Source organism: Schistocerca serialis, chromosome 2 (assembly GCF_023864345.2).
Source record: "Schistocerca serialis cubense isolate TAMUIC-IGC-003099 chromosome 2, iqSchSeri2.2, whole genome shotgun sequence".
Lineage (NCBI taxonomy): Eukaryota > Metazoa > Arthropoda > Insecta > Orthoptera > Acrididae > Schistocerca > Schistocerca serialis.
Genome location: NC_064639.1, coordinates 1,041,781,081 through 1,041,795,591, shown reverse-complemented (window position 1 = coordinate 1,041,795,591; position 14,511 = coordinate 1,041,781,081).

The window sequence follows — 14,511 nt, the reverse complement described above, 5'->3', positions numbered from 1 at the left end:
CTGCCTCCTTTCTCAGTAAGATCAGTGTAACAAATTGATCTTCGATTTTAAAATGCACCTTTCCTTCTACCAAGTCCAACTTGCAACTGCAGGCTTGCAAAGTTCCAATGCCAAGAATACAATCTACTAACAACTTTTCCACTACAAGGAATGTGCATTGTTTAGCTACATTTCCCAATTTTATCTCTATAAGCGTTTGTATCTTGACGTTCCGGGATTTTGCTCCCACTGCACCTATAACTCGGCAATTTTGTACTGGTAGGACACGGATTTTATTAATTTTACTAATTCTGCGAAACAAAGTTCCGGATACTACGTCTGTAGATGAAGCTGTGTCCAATACTACATTGGTTAAAATTCCTCCCACTTCTGTGATGATCTCAGACACAGGAATCCTTTTATCTTCGACTACACAGGCCTCTAAGTCTCTCGTCAATTCATCTGTCATTAATTCGCCTTCATTATATCTCAACATTGCCACTGAATTAATTTCGTTTAAAACAGGTTTGTCCCTTTTGTATTCCCCGGCCGACTTTACGGAGCATAAAGCGGTCCTCTTCAGTTTAAATGTCGATTATTATTTCCTCTTGAATCATCTACTACTTCTGTTATGACTGGTTGTTGTTGATGACTGGTTGTGTTATTTGCTTCAAATCGAGGGTCAGAATTTCTGTACGCATTATTATTATTTGAAGACTGCTGGTTCTGATAATCTCTTGCATTTCCAAACATTGGGTTGTATCTGCGACCTGTTCGATTGTCTCTGAATCTGCCCCTCGCAGCACTGTTATTGAAATTTCCATTTCCGTTGCAATTGTTTCCGTTGAATCTCTGACTATTCCTAGTATAATAATTATTAAAGCCGTTTGCGTTCCGGTTTGCGTTTGGCGCCTCAATCGCTCTCCTCTGCATAAACGGTTGTCTTGGCCGATGTTCATCTTCCTCGATCATATCTATAGCGTCAAGCGTAGTCATGAAAGAGTCAAGGTCATGCTCATTAATATACAGCATTCTATTTCTGATGCTGGCCGGAAGTCGAGATTTTAATACGCCAATCACGTCTTGTAGAGGCATAGGCTTATCCCAATACCGCGATTTCTTTATATATTTCTCAAAGTATTTCTTTAAAGACCCACGTGAAAAGGAAAAAGGTTCCGGGTATAATACCTCCTGCCTTAAACGTTCTTGTACTCCTTCGGACCAGTATTTGGATAAAAATGCTCGTTCAAAATCTTCATATGTGTCCCAAGTTGATATCATATCAGATGCCCATATAGCTCCTGACCCCTGAATATAACCGGTTACGAAACTAACCTTTTACCACTCACTCCAATTTTTTGGCAATACTCCCCTAAAACTTCTTATAAACACTACGGGATGAACATTTTTCTTGTCTGGGTTGTAGATCTGGAATTGACGTTGTTTCAGCATTTTCTCCTCAGTATTGCTTTTACAATTACTGTCATTATGACTATCCTCATAGTGTTGTGATTGATGTTGATTGCAAAAACGAACGTGTGCATTAATGTCCCAGTCTGTACTTGATCGGGTAAATAATGTAGCTTCATTGATAGATCTTGTTATGGGTTCATTTCCTTGCGTGGAACACAAATCTTCTCGAGATAGATTTAAAGATCTCTCAATGATTTCCTTCCATTGTTTAAGTTCTTCGCCTAGTTGTTCTTTGGCTCCTCGAAAACCTTTATTAAATAAATTTTCTTCAGAACTCTCGGTCATAGATTATATAGCCGTTTAAGTTCTTCGCCTAGTTGTTCTTTGGCTTCTCGAAAACCTTTATTAAATAAATTTTCTTCAGAACTCTCGGTCATAGATTATATAGCCGCTCTGACCGTATGTTCAATTTTGTCTGAAGAAATGCTTTGCCTTTCTAAACTGCGAGAATTTTCCCGCGAGAATGTTTACCTTATGATCAACTTCGTCTTGTCTCTCCTTTATGTTATTTATGGATTTATCCAAATTTTGGACTTCCTTCGGGATCTTGTCTTGTGATTGTCTCAAATCCTGCATATCTGCTGACATCTCATTTACTTGTTGCTTTAATTCATCTTGAACTTCAACTAATACCGGAATTACCGCCATAGAACATTGCATCTGTTCTTGTGCTTGAACTATCTGTGGGATTGACTCGACCTGCTCTTTAATAGTATCAAGCTTAGTAGCAACATACTCAGTTAGCTCTAGGCGTAACTTCTTCGCATTTTCATTACACTGCTGAGTGACTTGCTCAATTTGAGCAGCTAATTTTAATTCTGTTTTTTCATTCAGAATTTTCAATTCTTCCGCAGTTTTATTTAATTTGTCATCAAGTTTCTGAAAACTCTCTACTAATTTATTATTTAATTCCGCTTGATTAGCTTCTAATTGCTCCTGGACTTTCACTTGATTGGCTGCTAATTTTTCATTCATTTCCCTTTTAATCTCTATTTGCGCTTTAGTTAATTCCCTTTTAGTCTCTATTTGCGCTTTAGTTAAGTCTGTTACATTTTTGGCTAACAGTGTTAACTGCTGCATGATTACAGTCAATGGGTTTATTTCGTCCTGATCAGATGACATCGAAACACTTAAGCTTTGTTGTGGAGCCTGACTAATGCTGCCGCTAGGCACTACTTCAGTTAAGCAAGCGTCTAATGTTTCACTAACCTCAGAAACAGCTGAGGGCTGCAAGAGACATTACAAGGTGAATATGGATTGGGGCTAAGAAATGAAAGAGGAAGCCGCCTGGTAGAATTCTGCGGAGAGCATAACTTAATCATAGCTAACACTTGGTTCAAGAATCATGAAAGAAGGTTGTATGCATGGAAGAACCCTAGGGATACTAAAAGGTATCAGATAGATTATATAATGGTAAGACAGAGATTTAGGAGCCAGGTTTCAAATTGTAAGACATTTCCAGGGGCAGATTTGGACTCTGACCGCAATCTGTTGGTTATGAGCTGTAGATTAAAACTGAAGAAACTGCAAAAAGGTGGGAATTTAAGGAGATGGAACCTGGATAAACTGACTAAACCAGAGGTTGCACAGAGTTTCAGGGAGAGCATAAGGGAACAATTGACAGGAATGGGGGAAAGAAATACAGTAGAAGAAGAATGGGTAGCTTTGAGGGATGAAGTAGTGAAGGCAGCAGAGGATCAAGTAGGTAAAAAGACGAGGGCTAGTAGAAATCCTTGGGTAACAGAAGAAATATTGAATTTAATTGATGAAAGGAGAAAATATAAAAATGCAATAAATGAAGCAGACAAAAAGGAATACAAACGTCTCAAAAATGAGATCGACAGGAAGTGCAAAATGGCTAAGCAGGCATGGCTAGAAGACTAATGTAAGGATGTAGAGGCTTATCTCACTAGGGGTAAGATAGATACTGCCTACAGGAAAATTAAAGAGACCTTTGGAGAAAGGAGAACCACTTGCATGAATATCAAGAGCTTGGATGGAAACCCAGTTCTAAGCAAAGAAGGGAAAGCGGAAAGGTGGCAGGAGTATATAGAGGGTATATACAAGGGCGATGTACTTGAGGACAATATTATGGAAATGGAAGAGGATGTAGATGAAGATGAAATGGGAGATACGATACTGCGTGAAGAGTTTGACAAAGCACTAAAAGACCTGAGCCGAAACAAGGCCTCCGGAGTAGACAACATTCCATTAGAACTACTGACAGCCTTGGGAGAGCCAGTCATGACAAAACTCTACCATCTGTGAGCAAGATGTATGAGACAGGCGAAATACCCTCAGATTTCAAGAAGAATATAATAATTCCAATCCCAAAGAAAGCAGGTGTTGACAGATGTGAAAATTACCGAACTATCAGTTTAATAAGTCACAGCTGCAAAATACTAACACGAATTCTTCACAGACGAATGGAAAAACTGATAGAAGCCGACCTCGGGAAAGATCAGTTTGGATTCCGTAGAAATGTTGGAACACGTGAGGCAATACTGACCCTACGACTTATCTTAGAAGAAAGGCTAAGGAAAGGCAATCCTACGTTTCTAGCATTTGTAGACTTAGAGAGAGCTTTTGACAATGTTGACTAGAATACTCTCTTTCCAATTCTGAAGGTGGTAGGGGTAAAATACAGGGAGCGAAAGGCTATTTACAATTTGTACAGAAACCAGATGGCAGTCATACGAATCGAGTGGTATGGAAGGGAAGCAGTGGTTGGGAAGGAAGTGAGACAGCGTTGTAGCCTCTCCCCGATGTTATTCAATCTGTATATTGAGCAAGCAATAAAGGAAACAAAAGAAAAGTTCGGAGTAGGTATTAAAATCCATGGAGAAGAAATAAAAACTTTGAGTTTCGCCGATGACATCGTAATTATGTCAGAGACAGCAAAGGACTTGGAAGAACAGTTGAACGGAATGGACAGTGTCTTGAAAGGAGGATATAAGATGAACATCAACAAAAGCAAAACAAGGATAATGGAATGTAGTCGAATTAAGTCGGGTGATGCAGAGGGAATTAGATTAGGAAATGAGACAATTAAAGTAGTAATAGAGTTTTGCTATTTGGGGAGCAAAATAACTGATGATGGTCGAAGTAGAGAGGATATAAAATGTAGACTGGCAATGGCAAGGAAAGCGTTTCTGAAGAAGAAAAAATTGTTAATATCGATTATATATTTAAATGTCGGGAAGTCGTTTATGAAAGTGTTTGTATGGAGTGTAGCCATGTATGGAAGTGAAACGTGGACGATAAATAGTTTAGACAAGAAGAGAATAGAAGCTTTCGAAATGTGGTGCTACAGAAGAATGCTGTAGATTAGATGGGTAGATCACATAACCAATGAGGAGGTATTGAATAGAATTGGGGAGAAGAGGAGCTTGTGGCACAACTTGACTAGAAGAAGTGATCGGTTGGTAGGACATGTTCTGAGACATCGAGGGATCACCAATTTAGTATTGGAGGGCAGCGTGGAGGGTAAAAATCGTAGAGGGAGACCAAGAGATGAATACACTAAGCAGGTTCAGAAGTATGTAGGCTGCAGTAGGTACTGGGAGATGAAGAAGCTTGCACAGGATAGAGTAGCATGGAGAGCTGCATCAAACCAGTCTCAGGACTGAAGACCACAACAACAACAACAACAACAACAACGCGAGATTGTTATCTGTACATTCATTAGGTTTGCGGACGCTACACCCCATTTAAATATATCTCTTGATCTTCTTGCAAAGAATACTTCATTTGCAACCACCAGTCCGTAAACTCTGTTGTTGATGTTGTGGTTTACAGTCTGAAGAGCGATTTGATGTAGATTCCATGTTGTTCTATCCTGTCCTACTTTCTTCAGCCCCGCATAACGACTGCAGCCTACATCCACTGAATCTGCTTAGTGTAGTTTTATAACTGGCTTCGTTCGTTTAGACCTTCAATACATGTGGTTTCATTCCGTGGGAATAATTGTGCCCCACGACCGTGATGTAAGACAGGACAGAAAGAAGGTCAGTATCGGTTGTAATGCCATCAGTATTTTATTGCAGATGTACACTACGGACCATTAAAATTGCTACAGCAAGAAGGAATGCAGATGATAAACGGGTATTCATTGTACAAATATATTATACTAGAACTGACATGTGATTACATTTTCACGCAGTTTGGGTGCATAGATCCTGAGAAATCAATACCATCAACAACCACCTATGGCCGTAATAGCGGCCTAGATACACCTGGGCATTGAGTCAAACATAGCTTGGATGGCGTATACGGGTACAGCTGCACATGCAGCTTCAACACGATACCACAGTTCATCAAGAGTAGTGACTGGCATATTGTGACGAGCCAGTTGCTCGGCCACCACTGACCAGACGTTTTCAGTTGGTGAGAAATCTGTATCCAGAAAAGCCCGTACAGGACCTGCAACATGCGGTCGTGCATTATCCTGCTGAAATGTAGCGTTTCGCAGGGATCGAATGAAGTGTAGAGCCACGGGTCGTAACACATCTGAAATGTAACGTCCACTGTTCAAAGTGCCGTCAATGCGAAAAAGAGGTGACCGAGACGTGTAACCAATGGCACCCCGTACCATCACACCGGGTGATACGCCAGTATGGCGATGACGAATACACGCGTCCAATGTGCGTTCACCGCGATGTCGCCAAATACGGATGCGACCATCATGATGCTGTAAACAGAACCAGGATTCATCCCAAAAAATGACGTTTTGCTATTCGTGCACCCAGGTTCGTCGTTGAGTACACCATCGCAGGCGCTTCTGTTTGTGGTGCAGCGTCAAGGGTAACCGCAGCCGTGGTCTCCGAGCTGATAGACCATGCTGCTGCAAACGTCACTCGTTGACCACGATGGCACCGAAACAGAGGACGACCGAAGAAAGGCAGAAATACTGAATTCAGTGTTCCGAAACTGTTTCACTGCGGAAAATCGTAACACGGTCCCTGACTTCAGCCGTCGCACGGACGTCAAAATGGAAAATATTGAAATAAACGAAATCGGAATTGAAAAACAACTGCTATCACTTAGTAGCGGAAAAGCATCCGGACCAGACGAGATACCCTTAAGATTCTACAGTGATTATGCTAGAGAACTTGCCCCCTTTCTATCAGCAATTTATCGTAGATCGCTGGAAGAACGTAAAGTACCTAGCGACTGGAAGAAAGCGCAGGTCGTTCCCATTTTCAAGAAGGGTCATAAATCAGATGCGAATAATTATAGGCCTATTTCGCTTACGTCAATCTGTTGTAGAATAATGGAACATGTTTTGTGTTCTCGTATTATGACGTTCTTAGATAATACAAATCTCCTTCATCATAACCAACATGGATTCCGCAAACAGAGATCATGTGAAACTCAGCTCGCCCTATTTGCCCAAGAAATTCACAGTGCCGTAGACACTGGCGAGCAGATTGATGCCGTATTCCTGGACTTCAGGAAGGCATTTGATACGGTTCCGCACTTACGTTTAGTGAAAAAAATACGAGCTTACGGAATATCGGACCAGGTTTGTGATTGGATTCAGGATTTCCTAGAAGAAAGAACACAACATGTCATTCTTAACGGTTCAAAATCTGCAGATGTAGAGGTAATTTCGGGAGTACCACAGGGAAGCGTGATAGGACCTTTATTGTTTACAATATACATAAATGACTTAGTTGACAACATCGGTAGCTCCGTGAGGCTATTTGCAGATGACACGGTTGTCTACAAGAAAGTAGCAACATCAGAAGACTCGTACGTACTCCAGGAGGACCTGCAGAGGATTAATGCATGGTGCGACAGCTGGCAGCTTTCCCTAAACGTAGAAAAATGTAATATAATGCGCATACATAGGGGCAGAAATCCATTCCAGTACGATTATGCCATAGGTGGTAAATCATTGGAAGCGGTAACGACCGTAAAATACTTAGGAGTTACTATCCGGAGCGATCTGAAGTGGAATGATCACATTAAACAAATAGTGGGAAAAGCAGGCGCCAGGTTGAGATTCATAGGAAGAATTCTAAGAAAATGTGACTCATCGACGAAAGAAGTAGCTTACAAAACGCTTGTTCGTCCGATTCTTGAGTATTGCTCATCAGTATGGGACCCTTACCAGGTTGGATTAATAGAAGAGATAGACATGATCCAGCGAAAAGCAGCGCGATTCGTCATGGGGACATTTAGTCAGCGCGAGAGCGTTACGGAGATGCTGAACAAGCTCCAGTGGCGGACACTTCAAGAAAGGCGTTACGCAATACGGAGAGGTTTATTATCGAAATTACGAGAGAGCACATTCCGGGAAGAGATGGGCAACATATTACTACCGCCCACATGTATCTCGCGTAATGATCACAACGAAAAGATCCGAGAAATTAGAGCAAATACGGAGACTTACAAGCAGTCGTTCTTCCCACGCACAATTCGTGAATGGAACAGGGAAGGGGGGATCAGATAGTGGTACAATAAGTACCCTCCGCCACACACCGTAAGGTGGCTCGCGGAGTATAGATGTAGATGTAGAGAACAGTTGGTGCAGATGGTTGTTGTCTTGCAAACGTCCCCATCTGTTGACTCAGGGATCGAGACGTGGCTGCACGATCCGTTACAGCCGTGCGGATAAGATGCCAGTCATCTCGATTGCTAGTGATACGAGGCCGTTGGGATCCAGCACGGCGTTACGTATTACCCTCCTGAACCCACCGATTCCATAGTCTGCTAACAGTCATTGGATCTCGACCAACGCGCGCAGCAATGTCGCGATACGATAAAATGCAATCGCGATAGGCTATAATCCGACCTTTATCAAAGTCGGAAACGTGATGGTACGCATTTCTCCTCCTTACACGAGGCACCACAACAACGTTTCATCAGGCAACGCCGGTCAACTGCTGTTTGTGTATGAGAAATCGGTTGGAAACTTTCCTCATGTCAACACGTTGTAGGTGTCGCCACCGGCGCCAACCTTGTGTGAATGCTCTGAAAAGTTAATCATTTGCTTATCACAGCATCTTCTTCCTGTCGGTTAAATTTCACGTCTGTAGCACGTCATCTTCGTGATGTAGCAATTTTAAAGGCTAGTAATGTAAATTTCTGCTGACAACGCGGCTATCACCAGTGCGTTACAAGTAGTCGTGTTGACCAGTATAGTTGCAAAGACACATATTACAATATAACTTTGACATGTACAAGCATCAGTCAGACTGATATTGTAATGTGTGTCGTTACAACTATGCTGGTCTACACGACTACTTGTAACGCTCTGATGCTGCGCTGTCAGCTGAACTCTTGATCTGCAATGAAATATAGACAACATTACGATCGATGCTTACCTTCCTTTTGCCCCTCTACATATGCCTTCCATGTTTCAGCATGCCGTTCTTTGCTTGTTTCTAGCTTGCCATCCGAGCTTTTGATTTTAATACAAGGGCTTCTCTTTTTGCCCATAGGTTTCTTTAATTTTCCTATGGGCTGTATCCATCTTCCTCATAGACATGCATGCTTCTACAGTCTCCATTTTGTTTTCTAGCCAGTTCTGCTTTGCTATTTTGATCTTTTATCAGTCTCATTTCTTTTAGATGTCTGTTTTCCTTTATGCCTGCTTCACTTGATGTTTTCTTCTATTTACTACTTTCGTCATTTACATTCAATACTTCTTCTGTTATCCAAAGATTCATATCTGACCATGGCACTTTCCACTGTTATTACTGTGCTGCCTTCACTATACATCTCCCTAAGCTACCCGTTCGTCTTCTACTGTGCTCCTTTCTCCCGTTTCAGCCAATAGTTGCATAATGTCGCCTCTGAAAATCGCAACGACCTCTGATTCTTTCAACTTATCCACGTCCCGTCTCCTCCATTTCTTACCTTTCTGCGATGGATCCAGTCTTCATCTGCAGTCCATAACCAAAGAGTCAACATTTGCCCCTGTAAATGGTTTGCAGTTCAAAATCTGGTTTCTAAACTTTTGTCTTAACATTGCGTAACCGATGTGCAATTTTCTGGTGTCTCCATGTCTGTTACAGGTATAGAACCGCTGTAAACATTGGCAAGACTCTACCGTGAACACATCACAAACCATTGTGTACTGTTTTACAAGTATTGCTTTCAGCTAACTTGTAACCTGCCCACAAAATTTCGAAAAGACAATAATTAAATGTTAACGAGAATATAACCTAGTGTAACCTCCCAGCAAATAAAATAATTTATTGACAATGACAATTAAATGAGAAGTAGCAATCTGAGCCAAATGTAAGCTGCCCACAAAAATGTAAGACAATTCAATGATAATGAAATCTCAGTGACAATGAAAACGCAAATAGACCGAAATGTCGATCTTATGCCCTGTTCACTAATTAAACTCAAATTCTTACCTCAGTAAAATTGCATTTGCTCTTATTTTTCGCCATAACTTGGAGGAAATGCATCGCAAAAATTCTTTGAATTTAAGTAAATTTTTTCTTTAAGGAAATGCATGGGAAACTTTCTTTCAATTCAAATGATTGTTTTCTTAAAAAAATTGCTTTGAAAACAAAATTATTATTGGGGCGATTCTTGAACAAATTGATTACACTTAAGATGCATTACATTATCAGATGAGCGCAATGCTGCTTCATTACCTTTTTTAAAAAATATACCTCGTCCTGAATCTTGACCAGAGTCCCATGTCGACGCCCGCCGACTCCTCACACACAACAACGACCGACTACAACTCGCAACTGAACTCTCGCGCTGTCAAGCGCAGACTAGCCACGATAAATAACTCTCTGGTCAGAGATTCTGTCATGCCTCGCCATCGCTGTACTAAATACATACGCGTTTCAAACTGCGTAGCAGAAAGTATTTAATTGTGGTACATAAGCAGTTTAGAAACACGCATTTCTGCTTCTAGATCTCGTAAAGCTCAAAAGATTCATTTTCCACTATTGTTTCTTTATCCCAAAATACTCGGTTTAGGATCCTCTCTTGTACTCTTATTTTTGTTGCGGTCTTCAGTCCGAAGACTAGTTTAATGCAACCCTCCATTCCACTCTAACATGTGCAAGCTTCTTCATTTCCGAATAACTGCTGCAACCTACATCCTTGTGACTCTGCTTACTGTATTCGTCTCTTCGCCTCCTTCTACGGATTTTTAGCCGCCACACTCCCCTCCAGCACTAAATTGGTGATTCCCTCATGTCTCAGAATGTGTCCTATTAACCGATCACTCCTTCTGGTTAGGTTGTGCCATAAATTTACTTTTTCCTCAGTTATAGTCAGCATTTTCATTAGTTATGTGACCTGCCCGTCTAATCTTCAGCATTCTTCTGTGGCACCACATTTCAAAAGCTTCTGTTCTCTTCTTGTCTAAACTGTTTATCACGCGTCTTTCACTTCCGTACATGGCTACACTGCATACAAATAATTTCAGAAAAGACTGATCCTTTCTTTTGGTCAAGTTGTATAGCAAATTTCTTGTCTCGTTTCATAATCTAATTCCCTTAGCATCTCCTGATTTAATTCGACTACATTCCATTATCCTTGTTTTGCTTTCGTTTATGTTCATTTCATATTTTCAAAAAATGTTCAGATGTGTGTGAAATCTTATGGGACTTAACTGGTAAGATCACAAGTCCCTAAGCTTACACACTACTTAACCTAAATTACCCTAAGGACAAACACACACACCCATGCCCGAGGGAGGACTCGAACCGCCGCCGGGACCATCCGCACAGTCCATGACTGCAGCGTCTTAGACCGCTCGGCTAATTAAGTGCGGCTCATATTTTCAGATCAAGGCACAGTCCATTCCGTTCAACTGCTCTTTCAGGTAATTTGCTGTCTCTGACAGAATTACAGTGTCATCACCAAGCCTCGAAGTTTTTATTTCTTCTCCCTGGACTTTCATTCCTACTCCCAATTTTTCTTCGGTTTCCTTTACTGCTTGTTCAATGTACTGACTGAATAACTTCCCGACCATTGCTCGCCTTTCATTCCTCTCGACTTTACAACTGTCGTCTGATTTCTGTACAAGTTGTAAATAGCCTTGTGATGCCCGTATTTTATCTGTGCTGCCTTCAGAATTTCAAAGAGTGTATTGCAGTCAACATTGTCAAAACCTTTCTTTACGTCTGCAACCTATCTTCTAAGATAAGTCGTAGGGTCAGTGCTGCCACGCGTGTTCCCACATTTCTCCAGAATCCCAACTGATCCTCCCCGAGGTCTGCTCCAACCAGTTTTTCCGTTCTTCTGTACAGGATTCGCGTATTTTGCAACTATGACTAATTAAACGGATAGTTCAGTAATATTCACAGCTGCCAGCACCTCCTTTCTTTGGAATTGGAATTACTACATTCTTCTTGAAGTCTGAGGGTATTTCGCCTGTCTCATAGATTTTGCACATCAGATGGAAGAGTTTTGCCATGACTCATTCTCCCAACGCTATCAGTAGTTCTGACGGAATGTCGTCTCTTCCTGGGGCCTCGTTTCGACTTAGGCCTTGCAGTGCTCTGTCAAATTCTTCTCGCAGCATCATGTCTACCATCCCATCTTCATCTACATCCTGTTCTGTTTTTATAATATCGACTGTTAGTTCATATCTCTTGTATAAAGACTTTGTGTACTCCTTCCAACTTTCAGCTATCACTTGTTTATTATTGTTGTTTATTATTTTGTCCTCGAAGGTTTGGGACGCGCTGCATGACCGTGGCATTGCTCGGTATTTGTTGTACAGGCACAAGGCATCACATGTTGAACATTCCACGTTCTACCCCCAACCTGCGTTAAAGGCGATAAGTGGTCGTAATAACGAAACGCGTCACTATGATTTCGTGATTACTTCTGTTATTTTTCCAACTCTCTTATGCCTGTTGAGACAACGTTTCAAGGGAATAATTAGCCTAACCGGAGTTTAGTTGGGACAGTATTGTGTTCCTTTCGGGGCCGACTGGACTGACGATCTCGTGGTGGGAATGTCCTGTTAGCTGTTAGGAACGCAAGAACCGGCATCCGGAGGAATTTTGCTTTATACGGCCTGGAGCTGTCTGATAAGTTGTTCACTAACTGACGTGTAGTGGGCTGTGGGGAAGATGTATAGGGTATGTTGAGTGTTGTGTTCAAACGTTAAGAGGCAGACTTAGGGTTAGACACGTTCCACAGGTCAAGTTTTTCCAGTACTTTTGTATTGGAAATAAACTTCCGAGAATTCCTGGCAGGAGAAAACACGTTCTAGAGAACTGTTATTAACTGGAGAACGGCATGATGATTTCGAATGTTCCATTCCTGTTGCTGAAGCAGATTGGACTAATGACCCGTCAATTAGAACAGCTTGAGTTTCTGGGAGGTCTTAAATCTAGCAGCCCCAAGATATCAATCTCTCGAGGGACAAGTTTTTCCTAAAACATGTCACTACCGGCACAGTACACAAGGCAATTATGAGAATCTCTTCCGAGGCAGTAGGAAATGATGGAATGAGCATTGGCATGATTAAGAACGTCGTAAACACTATTACTCCAGTTATCACAGACATCTTCAACCTGTCTCTTGTCAGTAGTACATATCCTACTGAGTGGAAGCAAAGCTTAATTCAACCTATACCCAAGACTGACAACCCTAAGTCGCCAGGTGACTACAGGCCGATCAGCATACTACCTGCAATATCTAAAGCCCTAGAATACATCGTCCATGAACAGCTGACGGATTACCTCAAAACTCATAACATCCACGACAAATATCAGTCAGGCTTTCGAAAGCACCATAGTACAGCAACTGCATTAATCAAAGTAACTGATGACATTAAACATGCCATGGACAGACGTGAAACTACCATCCTAACACTGCTTGACTTTAGCAAGGCTTTTGATACAGTTGACTTTGATATATTACTAATTAAAATGAAGCAGCTGAATTTCTCAAACAGCGCAATACACCGGTTCGACAGCTACCTCAAAAACAGAAGTCAACAAGTCATTTGTGGGTCGGAAAAGTCATCATGGAAAAACGTGCGCTCTGGAGTTCCCCAACCCTCCGTCCTTGGTCCATTACTCTTCTCACTGTACATTAATGATATTTCTTCAGTGATTCCCTCCTGCAACTACCATCTATATGCCGACGACATCCAACTGTACATAAGTGCAAGCCCCAAGAACATTGCTGACGCAGTAGCGAGTATGAACGCAGATGTTTGCTCTGTTTCTCGGTGGGCACAGAACCTAGGTCTGAAACTAAACCCCAAGAAATCCCAGGGCATACTTATATCTCATCCAAAGTTAATCAGTCGGTACTTTCGCGAAACAGTCCCCCAAATACTCCTCAATGGTACCCAACTACCATACCAAAAAACAGTAAAAGACCTTGGAATAATCTTGGATGAACACCTAAACTGGGAAGAACAAACAGTCACAGCTTGCCGGAAATCGCTCTCCTCCCTACATGCAATTCAAAAATTTAGAAAAATATTTCCAACCCATGTTAAACAAAAATTAGTCCAAACACTAGTCTTGCCTAATCTTTACTACTGTGATGTAGTTCAACATGGCACAAATAATGAAAATTCGAGATGCCTAGAGCTAGTGATGAATGCTTGTGTTAGATACGTATGCAACATACGGTTGTATGATCATATCAGTCCTTCATACTCCCAGCTAGGTTGGATACGCCCACATAAGGCACGCGATCTCCACACGATGTGCTTACTTCATCGATTTCTTAGCCACTGGTGCCCCCAATACTTATCTTCTCACATTAAACACCTATCATCATTCCACAACCGCAATACCAGATCGGATACGTCTAGCATCTTGGCTGTACCTTTACATAACACAAAATCTTTCTCCGTGTCATTCTCCATCTCAGCCATACGACTATGGAACGCGCTCCCCTGTGATCTGCGTCTTATCCAAAACCACTCAACATTCAAGAGGGAACTTAAGACTTACATATTAGGGACGGTATAGCCACCATTGTTGTGCCCCCCCCCCCCCTCATCTTTTTCTTTCTCCTCTCCATCACAGCTTCGAATTTTACCATTCTATTTCTCTTCCTCTAACCTATCTACCTCTTCTATATCTCTTTCACCCCATT